Source organism: Trachemys scripta, unplaced genomic scaffold (genome assembly GCF_013100865.1).
Source record: "Trachemys scripta elegans isolate TJP31775 unplaced genomic scaffold, CAS_Tse_1.0 scaffold_99, whole genome shotgun sequence".
Lineage (NCBI taxonomy): Eukaryota > Metazoa > Chordata > Testudines > Emydidae > Trachemys > Trachemys scripta.
In genome coordinates, this window is record NW_023260585.1 from 39413 (window position 1) to 60947 (window position 21535).

The following is a 21535-nucleotide window of genomic DNA, read 5'->3' on the forward strand; positions in this document are numbered from 1 at the left end:
AGAGACTGGACTCCGAGGGCGAGGGCAAGCTCCCTCCTCCTTGTGCCCTGCGTGGTGACTTCTAGAGGGGAAGGGTGTTAGCTCCCATAGCCCATTCCATCCGTGGACTCTAACGAGGGTGACAACAAGAAGGCCAGTTAACACCTGCCCCACTGGGAACTCAATGGAAGGTGTCACTACTGACGTGGCTCTGGGCTGGCACTGGTGCTCAAGAGGTGAAAGGCCTCATGTCCCATTCCACATCCCCCTGAGCCAGTCAATCCCCCCCTTTGCTCCTCCCCAGATCGCCACAGATACTCAGTGTGTACGTCATTTTGCTATCGGCACCAGTATCAATAAAGAAGAGAACTGGAGGTGGCTCTGGACCAGATCCTCCTGGGTGTCTCTCTTCACCAGACTGGCCGACATCACAGCACAAACATCTTTGCTCTTCTGCCAGGTCTTCTCTTTCTCAGACAACAAGTAATGGCTTGTCTATCCAGAGAGCCCTGATCCACCATGGACCTCACAACATATCAGCTAATGCACCAGCCCTGATTCCCCATGCGAGGGCCACTCTTCGTTTTCTGTTGATTCAATCCAGACACTTTCTGCTCCAGCCTGCGCCATTCTCTCTTACTGGCACACGTCTGCTTCTGCAGTACCACTATCTGAGCTGCCCTTAGTCTCCGTATTTCTTTGTCTTTTTAATCTTTTTTAACTTCTTAATTTTTGTCTTTAATTCTACCATCTACTTATAAAGCTGCAGGAAGGCTCCAGGACTGGTACAGCTCCCAGGCTTCCAAAAACCATGGTCATGCTCCTGCATGAAAGCTGCCAAGCTATTACACAAATCTACTTCCAGCTTTTCTTTCTCTCCAGGTGTCCCCTGTCCTTCTGACATTACTCAACCAGGCTTTTCAGCCCGAGCCCGTAACTCAACAACCCAATGTGACTGTAAATGAACTCGTGGGCTATGGCGTGGAGAATTACAGGGTGCGACCCTGTTCCACTGCCCCCTTCACCTATTGCAACAAACCAACAAAGAAACAAAGAAACCACTGACATTAGTCGTTCCCTTCCTCTACACCACTCCTGGCTGACTTGCCAAAATCGGTTACTCAGGGTTTTCAGAACACACAGCAGGGGCAACTTAACTTTTTCATGTTAGGCGGTGTCACGACTAAATCAATGGGAACATAGCAATTCCGTCTGATAAAAGATTAACGCAAGTAAGCCTGCTTTATTTAAAACTGCAGTTTATTAGATTTAAGCACACACACACACAGAAGCAATAGGTTTAGAACAGTGCAGATATTTACCTAAAATCTGGAATGGTATCGAGTAATTAACAGCAGGTACGCGATGGCCAGTTGTTCACCCACCAGGGAGAAAAGATATCGGGAAAAAGTCTCTTAAGATGGCTTCAGAGGACTGCTTTATAGTACACTATATTAACTAGTTTTTTATAATTAACTTTTACAAAACACATAGGTCATAATGACCCCTACTAAACTATTACTTTTCCTAACTTTCAATAAACTTTTATATTGAAGGCGCCCAGATTTAAGGCCTTTTGTTGATCAAGGTTTTTAGTTATACTTGTTGACTGTTTTTTTTATTTTAATTATCAAAAACTGACAGCTAGTTTTAACCTTGCCTTTAAAAGCCTGTTTTTAATTAACCCTTAACTACGTAGTGTTTTATTGTATTAAGTGCACATAATATGGTTGCAGTTGGGTTAATTACATTCTAAGTACACACTCCCCTTACATCCAAAATAACACAGCAGCAGCAGCGCCGGAGTGACCGATGGTGGCGGAGCGAATGGTGGCAGCAGGGTCAGTTGTGCTCCATGCACGTCCCGGGGGTGGGAGGTGAACCCACAGGAAGGCCCCACTGAGCTCTGGGTCTTTGTTGGCCAACTGTGAGTGGGGTGCAGTGGAGGGAGAGGGGAGCGATGTGCTAAGGGGACATTCATTCCTCAGACTTTCCCACCACAATATGGGAAACTGAGGCAAAGGACACTGCCCAGCGTGGTGTGGGGTCGGGTTGGCTGATGATCACACATGTTTGAATGTGGTTGTGGTGTTTTCCCAAACTAATGCTCGGTTCCCTGTCCCCTTCAATAGCAGTTCTCTTTGGTTACACACAGACTCCGTGCCTGTGAGTGGGGAAGCCTCTTGGAGACGCCCGTGACGGTGTTAAGTTTTCCCAGGTTACTGAGTCGGGGCTGGAGCCGGTTCTCAGTCACAGTGTTAATAGGAACCCCTAAATATTGAACCCATCTGTGGGTGCTGCCGACCCCACCTGGCAGATGGGTGACAGTTACATTGTGGTAGGCAGCGCCCGGAGGCCCCACTCAGGTCAGGGCCTTGTGTGTTAATTTAGATGGAATGTGTAGGCCAAAGGTGTTACCATAACCCAGTCGCTGTCCAGCACTGAACAGTGTTAAACAAGGTCCGGGGGTTGGTATTTAGAGACCTCACCCTGCTTAGCGCCGTGGCAAATACATTATAAAGTTCTGAGCAGAGCTTAGAAATGGATGGACTGAAACAGAAAAATGAGAAAAACCAAAACAGGGCCAGGAGCATTGAAATGTGAAGTGTTCAGCGAGGCTTTTATCTTCACAGCATCCCTTCTTCCCTTTCCTCTTAGCTGGAGAGAGCATTTAAAAGGTCCCCTCCCGCCTTGTGTGACAGTCTCTGCGGTGGGATGAAAGATGGTAATAACTGTCCTCAGGAGAAGACGACGTTAGTTACAATGGGTTGGAGCCGGCGTTGGTGCTGTTGTTAAAGTCTGATCCTGTTTCAAATCCCAGGTGGTGTTTGAGATTCAGCCGAAGCCCGTGAAAGTGGTGATGTCACCTGGGTCCCTCTCTCCTGCCGGCTCTGGCCAGAACATCTCTCAGGATCAGGACAATGAAGGTCCGGGGTCCCAGGAGACGGTGGGGGTGGCAGCCATGAGACGCTCACTCCAGTAGCTAATTTTCCCCCCAATGTCTCTTTCTTGAAGGCCCCCAAAAGGGAGTGGCAGGTGGAACAGCCCATCCCCCATTATTTTGTCCACCAATAGGCCTGATTTCCAACACACCAATTTTGGTTCTGTGACAGACCCAGACCAGTTGGGTGCAGGAGTCTGGTAGAAAGAAAATATACTGGACGCTGGATGAATAGACTCATAGATTCATAGACTTTAAGGTCAGAAGGGACCATTATGATCTTCTAGTCTGACCTCCTGCACAACGCAGGCCACAGAATCTCACCCACCCACTTCTGTAACAAACCCCTGACCTATGTCTGAGCTATTGAAGTCCTCAACTTGTAGTTTAAAGACTTCAAGGTGCAGAGAATCCTCCAGCAAGTGACCCATGCCCCACACTGCAGAGGAAGGTGAAAAACCCCCAGGGCCTCTGCCAATCTGTCCTGGAGGAAAATTCCTTCCCGACCCCAAATATGGCGATCAGCTAAACCCTGAGCATGTGGTCAAGACTCACCAGCCAGATACCCAGGAAAGAATTCTCTGTAGTAACTCAGATTCCACCCTATCTAGTGTCCCATCACAGGCCATTGGGCATATTTACCGCTAATAGTCAAAGATTGTTATACTTAAAGTACTGCACAGGATCTTTTCAGGGGGAATAAGGCAAAACGCCACATTTATTAGTAGTACATGTATTCATTAACACTGTATCATATGCATATAATATATTACACTTACACTCACACACACACAAACACACTCCGTCTTGTTGTTACCAATTAGTTGCTCCCCTTAACTTCACTGGCCAGGTGAGTTAGATGGGGGAGGGGGTGGAGCCGGGCTTCTGCCGATCCGGATCGATGCTCCCATGTTGACAAGACGAGACCCGGGGTCCTCTGCAAGACACCTCACTTTTATAGCAGCTTTTCTCTTATGCAAATCTATACCAGATTCAAACTCTGTGTCTGTGTCCATTGGTCCTTTGTGCTGCTTTCTTTTGAGTGTTGTCCCAATGCTGCAAAGAGGGTGTTTCCAAAGAAGGTGCTTGCTTCTAACCCCCGAGGCCGTCGGTATGTCTGCTTGTCTTTAATGAGCCCACTTGACACGTTTTATTGTCCTTGGGTCTGGCTCCCAGCCCCTCTCCAACAGTTGAGGCTGTCTGGAGGTGCTGCCTTCCATGCCTTGCTCATTCACACCTCATTCATTCAACAGGGCAATTGATTAAGAGTGGGGGGGGGGGAGAGCTCTTGTTCTACTGCTAGCAAAAAGAAATTTTTCTTCTATCTTATTCTATCCTTAGGGACTATAATATTATACTAAGGGCAATGCAAAGTTTCTAAATGAGGCTTTGATACAAAGTCCCATGAAAACAGAGGTCACATGTGGGTAGACCCACCACAAGGTTATATGAAGAGGCACAATGTAAAATCATATGAAAATTATCAGAGATTTATCTACAAGATCAATTAATTGCCAAAAATAGGCTATTCCATCATACCATCCCCTCCATAAATTTATCAAGCTTAGTCTTGAAGCCAGATATGTCTTTTGCCCCCACTGCTCCCCTTGGAAGGCTGTTCCAGAACTTCACTCCTCTGATGGTTAGAAACCTTTGTCTAATTTCAAGTCTAAACTTCCTGATGGCCAGTTTATATCCATTTGTTCTTGTGTCCATGTTGGTACTGAGCTTAAATAATTCCTCTCCCTCCCTGGTATTTATCCCTCTGATATATTTATAAAGAGCAATCATATCTCCCCTCAGCCTTCTTTTGGTTAGGCTAAACAAGCCAAGCTCTTTGAGTCTCCTTTCATAAAGCAGGTTTTCCATTCCTCAGATCATCCTAGTAGCCCTTCTCTGCACCTGTTCCAGTTTGAATTCATCCTTCTTAAACATGGGAGACCAGAACTGCACACAATATTCCCGATGAGGTCTCACCAGTGCCTTGTAGAATGGTACTAACACCTCCTTATCTCTACTGGAAATACCTCGCCTGATGCATCCCAAGACTGCATTAGCTTTTTTAATGGCCATATCACTTTGGCGGCTCATAGTCATCCTGTGATCAACCAATACTCCGAGGTCCTTCTCCTCCTCTGTTACTTCCAACTGATGCGTCCCCATTTATAACAAAAATTCTTGTTATTAATCCCTAAATGCAGGACCTTGCACTTTTCACTATTAAATTTCATCCTATTACTATTACTCCAGTTTACAAAGTCATCCAGATCTTCCTGTAGGATATCCTGGTCCCTCTCTGTATTGGCAATACCTCCCAGCTTCGTGTCATCCACAAACTTTATTAGCACATTCCCACTTTTTGTGCCAAGGTCAGTAATAAAAAGATTAAATAAGAATAGTTTTCTGTTCCCTGTGTGACCAGGGCAGGGGCTGCCCCAGAGCAGTCAGGAAGGTGCTAGAAGCAATTAAGTCAGGCAGACTCCATAAGACACCTGGAACCAATTAAGAACGGATTAGAAGCAATCAAGGGAAACAGGCTAATCAGATCACCTGAAGCCCATTTAGAACCGGCTGGGACTAGTTTAAAAGGGAAGCCCCTTCAGCGAGGCTGGCTGGTAGGCGCAGGGAGTAAGAAGGTGCATTGTGGGAAGACTGGGAGAAAGAAGGTGCGCAGTGAAGGAGCCAGGAGGACAAGTGTGGTCAGGTACCAAGGAGGGTGCTAGGAGGGGCCGTTTGGGGAAGTAGCCCAGGGAAGGGAAACTACCTGCTGCTGGTGCCATTAGGGTCTCTGGGCTGGAAGCTGGGGAAGAGGGCGGGCCTGGGTTCCCCCCAACCCTCCCCACACCGCTACAAAAACGCTCCCTGAGTAGGACAACTGGGACTAAAGAGGGCTCTTACACCGAACCCGTTGACTGGCCAATGATGAAGGTGGCTCAGTAAGCTCTGCCTCTAGGAGGGGAGAGAGGCTACATTGAGGGTCACAGCAAACCTGTGATTCTTTTACTTTTTCTTTATTAATAAAGTTCTTCTTTAAGAACCTGATTGATTTCAGTGTCCTGAAGACAAAGGGTCTGGTCTGTGCTCACATTGCTAACCAATTGGTTAGTATATTATTCTCAAGCCTCCCCAGGAAAGGGGGTGAAAGGGACTTGGGAGAATATTTTGTGGGATAGGGATTCCAAGTGACCCTTCCCTGACATTTTGTGTAAATCACTTGGTGGTGGCAGCAATGCTGTCCAAGGACAAGGAAAGGAATTTGTGCCTTGGGGAAGTTTTTAACCTAAGCTGGTAAAAATAAGCTTAGACCTTTTTTTACAGATGTGGGGACCTTTCATGCAGGTCCCCACATCTGTACCCCCAAGTTCAGAGTCGGGGGGAACCCTGACAACGCCTCTCTCCTGTCTGGAGATTAGCCGTTAAAGAGCAAAGACTTCGTTACCTTATAACATGCAGTACAGAGATGATAAGTGAAATTAACGCAGGCAGCAATTTACAAGCATTTCACAGAGTCCAAACACTAACCACATTCTTAATTCTCATCCCCCTTGTAAACATACCAACACATGAGTGACCAGACTGGCTCCAGCTCTGTATTGTCAGTGTTCAACTGAGACCTAGGGGCCTGGGCATGAGCTGGCGACTGGTCTGCCAGTCGCACAAGGTTGTTGACGTGGTCCCACAAAGAAACTAGAGAAATGTGGGTGAGATGAAATTACGATAAGATGGGTGCTCAAGTGGTTGAAAGACTGTACTCCAAGAATAGTTATCAATGGTTCACTGTCAAACTGGGAGCGTGAATTTAGGGGGGCCCATTGGGGCCAGCCCTGGGGCCAGTACTAGTCAATATTTTCCTTTATGACTTGGATAATGGAGGGGGGGGGGAAATACTTAGCAAATTAGCAGATGACACCAAGCTGGGAGGGGCTGCAAGCACTTGGGAGGGCGGGATTAGAATTAAAAATTGGAGGATTGGTCTGAAGTCAGCAAGATGAAATTCAGTAAAGACAAGTGCAAAGTAGAGCACTTAGGAAGGAAAAGCAAAATGTGCAACTATAAAATGGGGAAGAACGGCGAGGTGGCGGTGCTGCTGACAAAGATCTGAGGGTTTTAGTGGATCTCAAATAGAATGTGATATACTTGTGAAAAAGGCCGTCGTCGTGGGGTTTTGTTGTGACAACTGGGCCTATAACTTTTTGCCTGCTTGGAAATTAGCCATGAAGAGCATGTGCTTCTGTTCTCATCCATAGTTGTTGTCAGACGTTATTGTGACACCTTACGAGCTCACACTGAGGGTAAAGGCATAGGCCCCGTTATCACACCAGGCCCCACGGTGCTTGGTGCTGCGCAGACCCTGTGACAGTGTCAGCCCCAAAGAGCCAACAGTCCAAACCAGACCAGATGTAACAGGATGAGACAACCCGGGCCGGGGGGTGTGCTCTGCACTCACACTCCTTGTCTGGGGAAGGAGCGGCGGGCAGGCCAGGATGTGATGAACTCACAGCTGGGAGGAGCTGGTGTGAAGTGCTCCCGAGGAAGGGCCAGGCTGTGAGCCCTGGGTGTCCCTGGGCAGAGTGGGTTAGTGCCCACAGGAGGCTGGGAGTCTCAGCAGCCATGTCACTGGGACAGGCGCCCATGACCACCTAAGCACCTTCAGACAGGGATGAGCACAAGACCCTCAGCCTCTCCCTGCTCAGGGGATCAGTCCCCCAGGGATAGAGCCCACTCCCAGACCCCCCTAGGGCACAGCTGGCTAGAGCCCCCCCCAACCGGTGAGCTCCAGGGGCTGCATGTCACTAACGCTTGCTGGTGGCCGCTCTGACAATTTTTCCTAAAATACGTAATTAACTTCGGGAAAAACAAATAAACGTGCGTATAGATACATCTAAGTGTCCACCCATGTCTCTGTCTCTGCCTCCCGTGGCCCTTCAGCGAGAGCTCACCCTGGGGAAGGTGGTTGGGAACTCACCTGCCACCGGCGGAGTCCCAGGGTCCCCGTCCCCTGGCCAGGAGGGAGCGGGGGAGCTGCCCAGAGGAGTGAATGGCACAGCTGCCTCCACTGACAAGAGCTGCCTCTGGCGCCATGCACACCACTCCACGTTTCTCCAGAAGTTGTGCCCGGAGCTCCGAGGAGGTTGCGCGGTGCAGGCTGCTCACCCCTGCTGGCAGAGCCAGCGCGAACACCAAGGCAGCTCTCCCTGCCCTGGGTAACAGCTATTCAGGAGTAACAGGTGGGGGCTGCAGGGAGGAGGCCGCTGCTTTCTGGGAGGGGAGACAGGGTAAGGGCGGGGCCTGCCCGGGGGGGGCACTGTGACTTGAGCTGTTCAGGGGCAGACAAACCTTTAAACTGTGCCCCCCCCATTATCAACATATACAGTTTGTGGGACAACACCCCCCATGTTCCCCAATCTCTGCCCATTCTTTGGAGGCTGTCATGGCTGCAAAAAATTTGAGAAATGCTGCTCTAGGGTACCATCCCGTGATGTTGCACTCCATATGATTTTATGAAAATATGCTAATAAGTGTGAATATAACGTAACTGGAATATGCTTTAAACAAAAGGTCTCTTGTAAGGGATCATTACAAAGCTTATAATCTACTGAGTGTGGTCATCCTATTTGTATAAATGTATCACTCTTGTATCTGAAACTAGGAATATGAAATATAACTCTGAGGGCCTATAATAATTATGTAAAGTGTGGGCCATTAATGGTGGTTTGGAATCTTGGTGGCTCCCATCAACCAGGACAATGGACTGCAGCTGGCTCTGTTTACTTGCAAGCCTTCCTGTGAGTCAGGCCAGGAAGAATGGAGGCTTAGAGTCTCGCAGGACATGTGACCATGTCACCTGGTACTGGAATCCATCTTAAATCTGGTGCTTTTCCGTTTAGAAGGAGAGGTGGGAACCCAGAGAGAGAAAAGATTCCTGCCTTCTGCCAAAAGTATATAAGGGGGCGGAACAGAACCAAGGGGGCTGCAGTCATGAGAAATCCCCTAGCTACCACCTGAGCTGGAACGAGGTCTGTACCAGGGGAAAGGATTGGGCCCAGACTAGGAAGGAGTCTGGTCTGTGAAAGAAGCTCATTGGAACATCTCTGAGGGTGAGATTTATCTGTAATCAGTTTCTTAATGTATTAGGCTTAGATTTGCGTGTTTTGTTTTATTTTGCTTGGTAACTTACTTTGTTTTGTCTGTTATTACTTGGAACTGCTTAAAACCTACTTTTTATGCTTAATAAAATCACTTTTTGCTTATAAATTAACCCAGAGTAAGTGATTAACTTACTGGGGGAGCAAACAGCTGTGCATATCTCTCTATCAGTGTTATAGAGAGCGGAAAATTTATGACTTTACCCTGTATAATCTTTGTACAGGGTAAAACGGATTCATTCGGGGTTTGGATCCCATTGGGAGCTGGGTGTCTGGGTGCTAGAGACAGGAACTCTTCTTAAGCTGTTTTGGGTTAAGTCTGCAGCTTTGGGGCACGTGGTTCAGACCCTGGGTCTGTGTTGGAGCAGACTGGTGTGTCTGGATCAACAAGGCAGGATTCTGGAGGCCCAAACTGGCAGAGGAAACGGGCTCAGAGGTAGTCTCAGCACATCAGGTGACAGTCCCAAGGGGGTCTCTGTGACTGAACCTGTCACACGTCCATCCGATGATCCCCAAGTGCGTCACAGACACTCCGGGTGTTACCTTCTTCCCCGCTCTGAGCAGCAGGTCAGGATCATTAGCTCCACTGCACAGACTGAGATGGGGAGGGGCTTTCCCCAGGGATGGTCACACAGGAAGCCGATGGTGGCCAGGCCAGCAATGGAACCCAGGAGTCCTGGCTCAGTCTTTTGCTCTATTAATGAAGTTTGATTTCTGTAGCACCCTACAGTAGATGTGCATGGAGCCTGTGTACCCACTGAGCCGTGTGTGCTAGGTGTACTTCTCAGTGCCTGATCTCAGGAGTCTGCTACAGCTTTATCTCTCACTGTGCAGGGTCCTGCTTCCAGCTCTGAAGGACAATGATGTTTACACAATAGCTAGACACGTCCCTGCTTTGAGGAGCTCAGGGTCTGAGTGGAGATGAGACCAGGAGGAGATGGGTGGGCCAGAAGAGAGGAAACTGGGTATTGCAGATATCTGGAGGGAGATCATGTCCTGTCCCTTAGCCAAAAGGCCCTGCCTCCCTCTGGGAGTCCCCTTCCTCTCCTCCACTGGGATCTGGGCAGTTCAGGACACAGTCAGAGGGGGCTGGATGGACGCCTCTACGCGGGACCAGGAATGGAACAGAGGAGACACACACAGAACTACGTGCTCAGGAGAGTTTATTCTTGTCGTGGGCTGCAGCCACTGAGGGGAAGGGAGGGAAGGGGCAGGCGTGTAACTAGANTCCAGCTCTGTAGGACAATGATGTTTACACAACAGCTGGACACGGCCCTGCTTTGAGGAGCTCAGGGTCTGAGTGGAGAGGAGACCAGGAGGAGATGGGTGGGCCAGAAGAGAGGAAACTCTGGGTATTGCAGATATCTGGAGGGAGATCATGTCCTGTCCCTTAGCCAAAAGGCCCTGCCTCCCTCTGGGAGTCCCCTTCCTCTCCTCCACTGGGATCTGGGTGGTTCAGGACACAGTCAGAGGGGGCTGGATGGACGCCTCTATGCGGGGCCAGGAATGGAACAGAGGAGACACACACAGAACTACGTGCTCAGGAGAGTTTATTCTTGTCGTGGGCTGCAGCCACTGAGGGGAAGGGAGGGAAGGGGCAGGCATGTAACTAGAACAGAGACACTTGGGGGAAAAGAGTTTGCAGCTGGGGAAGTGAGATCTGGTCTCTCAGGGAGGGAGGGGATATGCCCTCGATGCAGCAAAGGCATCGGAAAGTCTGGGACGTTGCCTGATCATGCCCAAGGAGCCCAGTTCTTTTGCATCCCAGGCACTGAGCTCTCTCTTCAGGCGCAGGCGTGTGACTCCCCTCACTAGAGTTCATACTTGCAAATGAAGGCATGTTTTGATGCACAGCTAACAGTCTTCCATTCCTTAAAACCTAGAAAGTAAAACAGAAATCACTGGGGCAGGGGAAGGGCGAGTGGGGCCATTCCTGCCCTTACAGTGACACACACACCCCATTGCACCCTGCTGAGAGAAGGCCCCAGCTTCTGGGCATGGGGCTGCGAGGAAGAAGAGGCTGGAGACAAAGCCCCATGTGCCTCAGACAGAGACAGGCTCCATCGCTTCCTGAGGGACGCTGTGTCAGCTGACAGTGGGAGACCTTCTTCTATTGTGTTGGAATGTGCCTGATGAGAGCACGACGGGGCCTCTTGGTGCTAGGTGCTGTGTTCATACACACACCCACAGACAGTCCCTGCCACAGGGAGCGCACAGACTAAATAGACAAGAGGTGGGAGGGGAAACTGAGGCCCAGAGTGGGGAAGTGAGTTGACCAAGGTCACCCAGCAGATCAGTGGCAGGGCTGGGAATAGCAGTTAGGTCTCCTGAGTAACAGTCCCTACAATTCCACTAGGCCACGCTGCACCTGCTGTTACCTCCCCTCCCCTCAAAAGGCCAGAAAGGAGAGCACAGAGCCCTGGCCAGCTGCCAGTGGGGAGACAAGCTCAGGAAGAGGGACGCCGGCTCGCTCTGTGCTGAACGAGTCGGCCCTACCTCCATCTCCTACAGCTCTGGGTTTGGGCGTGGCCCAGAGGCAGCGTCTCGCCCCAGGGGACAGCACTACGGATTGGGGTTGATGAATTGCTGTGAATTTCACCCTCTTTCCCGTTCGCAGAGCCCCACAGCCCCGGGAACGTTATTCAGAAACGGTGCCCACAATCGTTTTGCAAAAGATTTCACTTCAACTATTAGCTGTGTGTGATTGGTCGTGCAGGTCACATGGCATTGTTCCTGCTCCAGGATTGGATGAGTGACACTTCTAAGTAGGAGACAGTGGGGTGGGGGAATCCTGCCCAGTGTGAGTTTGGAGGAAGGAGCATTTGTGCCAACGCTGCTGAACACTCCGACTCAGGAGCATCGGAGGGTGGGCGGGGCCGTGTTCCTAGCATAGCCCAGGAAGAATGAGTTACTCATGAATTAGCAAGTGAGATTTCCCTGTTCAGCCAGCTCCATGTCCTACTGCCAGCAAGGGGACAAGGCCTTCAGCCCCGCTCCACCCCGCTACACCACTCCAGCAACACGGACAGCAGGAAGCTGGCTTAATGGTTAGTTAGGGGTTCTTCTTGCAGAGGGGAACCCAGCAGAGATACAGCTGCCCTGCCCAGCCCTGGCCTCCCCAGCATAGGGGACAGGCAGGGGTGTGGCTGAAGCCCCTGTGCTCTGGCTGCCCAGTTTGTTACTGCCATGGTCAGAGCAGCCTTGAGGCTGCTCTAAATTGTCCTGGGGCCAAAATAGCCCCCTGTTTGCCTCCAGAATCAGAGTGGCAAAAGTCACCAATGCATCAAACCGAAGAATCCATACCCCACCTGCATATCAACAAGTGGGCGATAGTTATAGAATCATAGAACTGGAAGGGACCTTGAGAGGTCTTCTAGTCCAGTCCCTGCATTCAAGGCAGGACTAAATATTAGCTAGAGCATCCCTGACAGGTGTTGTCTAATCTGTACTTAAAAAACTCCAATGATGGAGATTCCACCACCTCCCTGGGCAATTTATTCCAGTGCTTAACCACCCTGGCAGTGAGGAAGTTTTTCTTAATGTCCAACCTGAACCTCCCTTGCTGCAATTTAAGCCCATTCCTTCTTGTCCTATCCTCAGAGGTTAATGAGAACAATTGTTGTCTCTCCACCTTGTAACAACATTTTATGTACTTGAAAACTGCTATCATGTCTCCTCTCAGTCTTCCCTCCTCCAGACTAAACAAACCCAGTTTTTTCAAACTTCCCTCAGGTCATATTTTCTAGACCTTTAATCATTTTTCTTGCTCTTCTCTGGACTTTCTCCAATTTGTCCACATCTTTCCTGAAATGGGGCACCCAGACCTGGAGACAATACCCCAGTTGAAGCCAAATCAGCACAGAGTACAGTGGAAGAATTACTTCTCGCGTCTTGCTGACAACATTCCTGCTAGTACATCCCTGAATGATGTTTGCTCTTTTTGTTGACTCATATTTAGCTTGTGATGCACTATGACCCCCCAGATCCCTTTCTGCGATACTCCTTCCTACACACTGATTTCCCATTTTGTGTGTGTGTCTATGTTCTGGTCTTTCCCTTTAACTGATCATCTGGGGCCTAATGTACTGTGTGGCCTGCCTCTGACTGGAGCTGAACCTCAAACTGGCAGGTATGGGGGAGGAGTTACCAGGGTTTACCTCTTTATAAGGGGATTATCTCTGGAGAAGGGCAGTGTGAGCTGCGGGAGAGAGGCAGGGTGACAGGACAGGAGGCCATCCCCACAGAGAGAGCTGGAGTGTGTGGCCAGGGTCCTGTCTGCCTCCTTTGTTGGTGCATGTGTATTTGAGCATCTGTTTACCCCTGTATTTCAGCAGCTCAGTGCAGTACTCGTTGTTCAGGTTGTGTGGTTCTCCAGCTTTCCAAGCTTTTTAGCGATAAAGGGAGCCATCCGTCCATGTCCAGGTTCTGTCCTGCAGAGACAGGGGAGAAAGGTCGTGGGGTCCCACGGAGAAGAGACCTTGGTAACAAGGCACCCTAGAAACACCTAAATCCAACACAGAAGTGCCCCACTCAGGCAGTGGGAGAGTCGGGGAAGGGCCGTGGGGCAGTGGGTGGGGAGAGGCCAGCTCAGGGGGACGGGACCTGGAGACGCTGATCTAATAGTAACACTTAGCACATGACCTTCACCTTCTCCCTTCCAAGCTCTTTGCCTGTATTAACAAATCTTCACACCATGACGCAGTCACTCTGCAGTGTGTTCTAGTCCCTAGTGGGCACTGCCCCCCGGGGGGCACTGGTGATTTTAAGGTGGGTGATCTTGTCCTGTGTAAGCAAAATAAAAGTGTGTCTGTGATGGAGATGCTGGATGGATCAGTGAATGGGACACGGGGCCTTTCCCCCTCTAGTGGGCTCAGCGTCAGCCTGGCCCCAAGTTAGCAGGACTGACTAGCACAGTAGAATCAGAGAAGGGGACATGGGGCCTTTCACCTCTGGGGGTGCTGGCTCTGGCCTGGCCTCAGCTCCTGGGGGGACTCACTGGCTTTGGGGGGTTAGAGAACTGGATCCAATCCATTGCCAGGCCGGGGGGAGCTGGAGGGCTGAGGACACTAGAAAACGGGATACAGAGCCTCTCACTCCTCCCGCACTGGGTCCAGCCCAGCCTCCAGTCTGGGCAAGGGATCCTTGGGCTGAGTCTGTGCGTGCTGTTCAGGGAGCCTCCTGACCCCATGTGATGTGACCCAGGGTATAATCTGGACTGATGGAGGGCTGTGTCCCCTCAACTCTCCAACCTGGGGTGCCTTTTACCCTGCTCTTCTGTGAGAGCAACCGCTCCTGATCTGTTCTCACACAGTCCCTAGCACAGAGGATATCACAACACATTTTTTGGTGGCCTCAGTGTGGCCACCAACCCTTGCTGGTGGCCGCTCTGACAATTTTTCCTAAATTACTTTATTAATTTGAGGAAAAACAAATAAATATGTACAGATCCACATCCAAATCATTGTAATTTATTGATGGAGGGTTTTGGGGTTTTTTTGGCAGACTCAATAATAAAAGTGATGTACAATTGTCTCTATTCTTCACTGGACCTAAACAGAATAGAAACACAAAGAAGGTGCTTCGCATGTTTTGCTTTATTTGGTTGATTTTGTTTTTTAGATGTGCTAGCTAGTAAATATGCTACTGTGAAAAGGGTTGTTGGTATATTTGTTAATATCACTTTTCACAGCAGACTTAGGGCTGGTCCACACTAAGCCCCCAGTTCGAACTAAGATACGCAACTTCAGCTACGTGAATAACGTAACTGAAGTCGAAATATCTTAGTTCGAACTTAAAGGTACTTACTGCGGGTCCACACGCAGCAGGCAGGCTCCCCCGTCGACTCCACCTACTCCTCTCGCGGAGCAGGATTACCGGCGTCGACAACGAGCACTTCCGGGATCGATTTATCGCGTCTAGACAAGATGCGATAAATCTATCCCAGAAGATCGATTGCTTGCCGCCGAACCAGCGGGTAAGTATAGACGTACCCTTACTCAGCCTTTGCAAGCAGCGGGACAAATTAAGCCCTAGATGGGAAGGTGGGGAGGGAGGCAGGGAGGGCCAGGAGCAGTGGGAGGGTTGAGTCCAGGGCTGGAGCCGGAAACCCCGTGGATGGGGGATGGAGTCCCCCGCCACACAGCCAGAGCCTGTTACCCAGCACCCCAGTGCCGAAGCCCGAGCCCCACCGCCCTCAGGAAGGTGGGGAAATCACACTGGTCCCCTGTTCATACGGTGGCCCTATTTGAGAGATGCTGCTCTAGCATGTCAATCACTCCCAGCTACACCGTAAGAATGCTATAGCCAGCCACTCCTGAATTATATAACACCAGCAAATTCCCAGTCCCAGACTTGTCCCCAGAAATGTGCGTCCTGCACTGTCCAACTCTCTTCTTCTGGGCAATCTGAGCTCATAGAAAGTCCATCATGTCATTACATTCCGAGCTTTACCAGGCAGTTTTGCAATCCGTGTGGGGACCTTGTTTTCCTCAGGAATGTTATGAACTTCACATAGGTGGGCATGTGCTGTTCAGTGCAGTCTGTCTCTTTGTATGCAGGACACAGCTGGGGACTCTTTGAGTGGAGGGAGATGTTGGCGACGCTGGGAGCCGTCCATGCTTTTCGAGCAGTTCTAGACTGTATTTCTGCTCCTTTTCCTTCCCCTCGGCTTCTTGTTTTATCTCCATGGCTCTTTTATGGGCTTCAGCTTCCAGCGCAGCGGCTGCCTCTTTCTCCTTCAACTCCATCTCATTTTCTTCCAGTCCAATAGCTGCTTTTTTCTGTCTCATTTCTGCTTCCCACCTCTGGAACTAGTGTTCTCGCTCTCTTTTTCTGCTGCCTGCCCTCCCCCCAGGTCTAACTTTACAACTGTTTCACGGTCACTCGTTTTTACGCTTTACTGTTTCTACTTCCCTGACCCGAAATAAGCACAGAAAGCAACAACCTGTAACCGTCCGCAATCACCACACCTGAGTCTCACTTAAAATCACTAGACCAGTGCTTAGAATGTAAACCTCCCTTAAAACAACAAGCTGGGCATATTCCCTGCGACTCACTGTGTCACTCTGACATTGCCCAGGGTATCAGCTGGATGGATGGACAGCTGTGTCCCCTCAACTCTCCAACCTGGGGTGCCTTTCACACTGCTTCGCTCTGAGAGCAACCACTCCTGAGCCACTCAGACACAGCCGTCAGCCAGGAAATCACTCCCAGCTATACTGTACGAGTGCTATAGCCAGCCACTCCTGAATTATATTACAGATTAACACGAGCAAATTCCCAGTCCCAGACGTGTCCCCAGAAATGCGCATCTTGTACTGCCCAGGTCTCTCCTTCTAGGCAATACAAGCTCATATAAAATCCATCATTTCATTAATAGAAAATGATATGCACAAACCCTGTTATCTCAAATGGAGGTTCCCAAACACTTCAATCCAAACACACTGGTTTAGATAAAACAATAGAACACGTTTATTAACTACACAAAGAAAGATTTAAGTGATCACAAGTAATGAGGCATAAATATCAGAATTGGTTACAAAGAAAATAAAAAGGTAAAATGCAACTAACCTATAACTTAACAAGCTAAATGAATTCAAAGCAAAAAATTTCTTACCACATGCTTTTTTTGTTGTCTATACTGGCTGTGTACTGATGTGTGACACATCACCTCCATATTGGTGCACATGACAAAATTCATGTGGTGGAGGTGGGGCTGAGGAGATCGGAATGTGGGAGGGGGCTCAGGGCTGGGGCACAGGGGTGTGAGGGGTCCAGCTTGGGCTACGGTCTCTGGGATGGGGCCATGGATGAGGGGTTTGGGGTGCAAGCTGCCCTAGGGCTACGGTGAAGAGAGAGAAAGAGGTCTTCTCCCAGCTCTCTCTCCCCGCAGCAGCACCTGGACTGGGTGGGAGAGGTGCCTCTCCCCGCCGCAGCAGCTCTGGGGTTGGAGCCGTGGGATAGGCGCCCTGCCCCCGGCCGTGGAAAGTCCGGGCTGAGGCTGGATTGGGGCCTGGTGGGGTGCCCCTCCCCTGGCCGAGGCAGGTCTAGGGCTGAGTTGGGGCTGGAGGAGGAGTGCCCCTCCCCAGCCATGGCAGGTCCTGTCCGGGCGGGTTCCCTGAGCACCTGCGTGGCACTTCATAGGCTGCGCACAGCTTACAGGGAACTTAGTCTGCAGCCCCCATGAAGGGCTCATGGGCCAGGGTCTCTGCCCAGCCCCTGGGAAATAGCCAATGGGAGACGCAACTGCCAGAGGCAAACCAGGCGCTGAGCACTCACCTTGTCGGGGTCATGGAGGCCGATCCAGACGTAATCCTTGGAGCCTGACCGGGTGATATAGTTGGCCACCATGTTCCTTTCTGCTTCAGTGAGAATGGAGGCGAGATGGGACCCCCTGCGGTGATGCTGACACTGCACCTGCAGCAGGGACATCGGCGAGGCCTGTTACCTCCCTGTAGGAGGACACTTTTTGGCACTGGTGTGGGGTCCTGCCCCATCAGGCTGCAGCCAGAACAGGGACGGCTGTGAGGGGAGACAGCCCCCTCTCGGTGCCTCTTCCCGAGCCCCAGGGCCTGACACCAGCCTTCCCCACCCCACCTTTGCAGGGATACCCCGGGGCCAATGGTGATGTCACCAAACCCCTTCAGCCCCTGCCCACTAACCCACCCCGCCCAGTGGATCCCTGAGAAGAGCCTCATACCTCAGCTTCTGACTAGGTCTTCTTTTCGGGGAAGAACCTATAGCACTGGTAGTTGTAGTGCAGCCAGCCACGACAACAGGATGTGGTCCGTATTCCTCGTCCAAGACGGGGAGAGAGGACAGTGTGGGGAGCAGCTGTTTTGGAGAAGAGAATGGGAGCAGAGCTGTCAGTTGTCATCATTCTAGCTTATCTGGATCTCCAAAAATGCTGTGAAATTTTGTCCTCTGTCAAAATGGCCACTATCTCCTATGACTTTCAATGGGGCTGAAGCCACTCAGTTAAAACAGCTGACACTTCCTTGCCACCTTTGTCTGTGGCAGTGCGTCTGACCTACTGAAAATTACCACTGTCTTCCTTCCAAGGGGACAGGAACTGGGCCGTCCTCAAGGAAGATGGTCACCTCCTATCTTCTGTGCAGCATTGGGGAACATGACGGGGTGAGGTATCAAGGGGGTTGAGTCAGAGTACACAGGGGACTATAGGGTAAGGGTGGGGAGCACTGGGTGTCATGGGGAAACTGGTGAGGCTGGGAGCAGAGGGGAGGTTGCGGACATTGGCGTATAGTAGAGGCTGAAGGGACACCACACACCGATTTGCCAACCTAGTGAGCAGGGTTTAGAAGTAGGTTCAAAAGGGGCGGGTGACAAAATCCCACAGGTGACCTTATCAGAAGGCTAAATGTTGGGAGGGAAATGGAAAATTACAATTGAATCATAGTAGCAACAAGAGGGATAACTGCGGGAATCTCCTGTACGTCTCAGATGTCTATACACAAATGCAAGGAGTATGGGGAATAAATGGAAGAACTGGAAGTATTAGTATATAAGATACATTATGACTTAATCGGCATCCCAGAGACTTGGTGGGATAAATCTCCTGACTGGAATATTGGTAGAGAGAGGTATAGCTTGTTCAGGAAGGACAGGCAAACATATTAACTGTCTTTTAAAACAATGAATTCGTAAGCATCTACAGGATCACCCACTGACCCCACCCCGGGGCCTTTTATGAAACAATGAATTCGTAAGCATCTACAGGATAATTAGGTTAGAAGAAAAAGCCAACATGGAATTGTCAATATCAAATTATGCCAAGCCAACCTAATTTTCATCTTTAACAGGGTTACTGGCCCCATGAAGTGGGGGAAGCTGTAGACTTGGTGTATCTTGGTTTTAGTAATGCTTTTGACAGTCCCACATGATGTTCTCATAAGCAAACTATAGAAATGTGATCCAGATGAAATTACTATGAAGTGGTTGCATAACTGGTTGGAAGACCCTACTCAAAGAGTAATTGGGGAGGTGTACTTGTTTACTGTCAAACTGGGCAAACCTTTTCTGGTGGGGTACCCCAGGGGTCTCTCCTGGCTTTGATACTGTTCAACATTTCCATGAATGACTTGGATAATGGAGTGGAGAGTACGCTTATAAAGTTGGTGGATGACACCCAGCTGGGAGGGGTTGCCAGTACTTTGGAGGACAGGATTAGAATCCAAATGGCATTAAGAAACTGGAGACTTGGTCTGAAATCAACAAGATGAACTTCAATCAAGACAGGTACAAAGTACTTCACTTAGAAAGGCAAAATCAAATGCACAACTACAAAATGGGGAATAACTTGCGAGGCGGTAGTACTGCTGAAAGAGATCTGGAGGCTATAGTGGACCACATATTAAATATGAGTCAACAATGTGGTGCAGCTGAGAAAAAGGCTAATATTCTGGGGTGTATTAACAGGAGCGTTGTATGTAAAACACGGGCCGTTATTGTCCTGCTCTGCTCGGCTCTGGTGGGGTCTCAGCTGGAGTTCTGTGTTCAGGTCTGGGTGCCGCATTTTCAGAAAGACGTGGACAAGATGGAGAGATTCCAGAGGACAACAACAAAAAAGCTAAAAGGTTTAGAACCCTGATCTGTGAGGAAAGTTTAAAAAAATGGACATGTTCAGTCCATAGAAAAGAAGACTGAGGAGTGACCAGAGAACGGTCTTCACATCTATTACGGGCTGTTATAAAGAAGATTGTGATCAATTGTTCTCCATATCCACTGATGGTAGGATAAGAAGCAATGAGCTTAATCTGCAGCAGGGAGATTTAGGTTAGATTTTAGGGACAACTTCCTGACACTAAGGGTAGTTCAGCTCTGGAACAGGCTTCCAAGGGAGGTTGTGAGTTCCCTTTCACTGGAGGTTTTTAAGAACAGGATGGAAAAACACCTGTCAGGGATGATGTAGATTTACTTGGTCCTGCCTCAGTGTGGGGGCTGGACAAGGTGAGCTCTGGAGGTCCCTTCCTGCCCTACATTTCTACGATTCTCTGAGAGCTGAGGGCCCAGAGAGGGGAGGGAAGGCAGAGAGCTAGTGACAGATGGGTGCGGGGAGGGATTAGCATTATGTGGAGTAAGTGCAGAGATTTGTGGGGATACGTAAGGAAGGGGTTCTCGGGAGAGAAATACGCTGTGGGTCCCAGGATTTTTCTTTGCACAGAAGGAGGGGGGAAGGGTTTGGATTATCCATAGCACAGGGATGAAGCTCACGGAGAGGTGCCATTTTGAGCCCAGTGAAAAGAGATGGCTGTCACTTGTCTGGGATGTTATTGGCACATACTGTTCCCTGGTTGGGAGGGGACCCCTCTGCCTCGATGGGGAAAGTCCCCCTCTAAGCCGCAGCAGATGGGGGCGGGTTTAGCTCCCAGCCTGTCTCTCACACTCAGCCCCAGGAGGTCTCAGGGATTTCCTCTGCACTCAGAGCCAGGGGCAGCAGGAAGCCGCCTCTCTCCTCAGGCAGGTGCTGAACCGCTGGTTGGGATCTGGATTAGTGGGGTTAGTGGGGAAGGGGCTCTGGGGACCCAGCTGTGTCGGCTGCTCCTCCATGATGGGGCTGAGGGCCCCTGAGTGAAATGAATTCACTTCCCATTGGGGGAAAACAGAGCCTGGGGTCTCCAGCTCCGAGCAGGGACTCACCTTCCAGCGCGGGGTTAAAGATCAGGCAGCCGAGGAGGCAGAGGCTGAAGTAGGCGACTGACCCCATCTTCTCGCTTCCCCTGGGGGGAATATACACAAGGGAGATGGTGCATGACAGCCTGAGACACCCCCTGGAGCGACCCCTCTCCCCTGCGTGGCATTTCACAGGGGGAGGCGTTTTGCAGCTGGGGCTGTTTTCTAAGTGACCTGGCTGGGCTGGAAGGGCCCCGAGAGGGATCCCGTCCCCCAGCCCGAGGGGATGCAGCTCGGAGCCCATGTCCCTGGTTCCAAAGGGCCCTTCTGCCTCTAGCCCTCACCGAGCCGTGCCCCAGGGACAGAACTGGACACCCAGCAGGGAGCCAGGTCCCAGCTCCTCAGTGACTGTGCTCTGCAAGCCGCACCGCCAGGGACTCCCCGAACCAGGGCTCAGGTGGGGAGGAATCAGGGGTCAGCAGGGAGGCCGGGGTCACTCAGATAGGGCCTGGGTCCTAGGCAACAGGGTCCTGTTTACAGAGCAAAGTGGTCCTCAGACGGGGCATTTGCCATCTCCTGCTGTCCCTCTCTCCCCAGTGCTGGGACTGGCAGGTCCCCACAGTAGCCACCTACATGGAACGTGGAGGGAGGGCAGAGGTGGGAGGAGGGAAGAGTTTGGAAGAGGCCCCAGTGCCACCAGGATGGAGGCCAGTCTGTGTGCACAGGGCTGGAATGCCGGCTGCAGGTGCAGCCCCTCTGCAATAGTTCTCTGACTAGAGACCAGTTCGGTGTTAGAAACATGGAGCCTCTCGTGTTATCACCCACTGACCCCACCCCGGGG

General features: G+C 50.5%; 1 pseudogene; it reads right to left on the reverse strand.

Annotated features, from left to right (window-relative positions):
* Positions 1–10599: 10599 nt before the first annotated feature.
* Positions 10600–20796, reverse strand: LOC117870667 (annotated as a pseudogene).
* Positions 20797–21535: the final 739 nt, after the last annotated feature.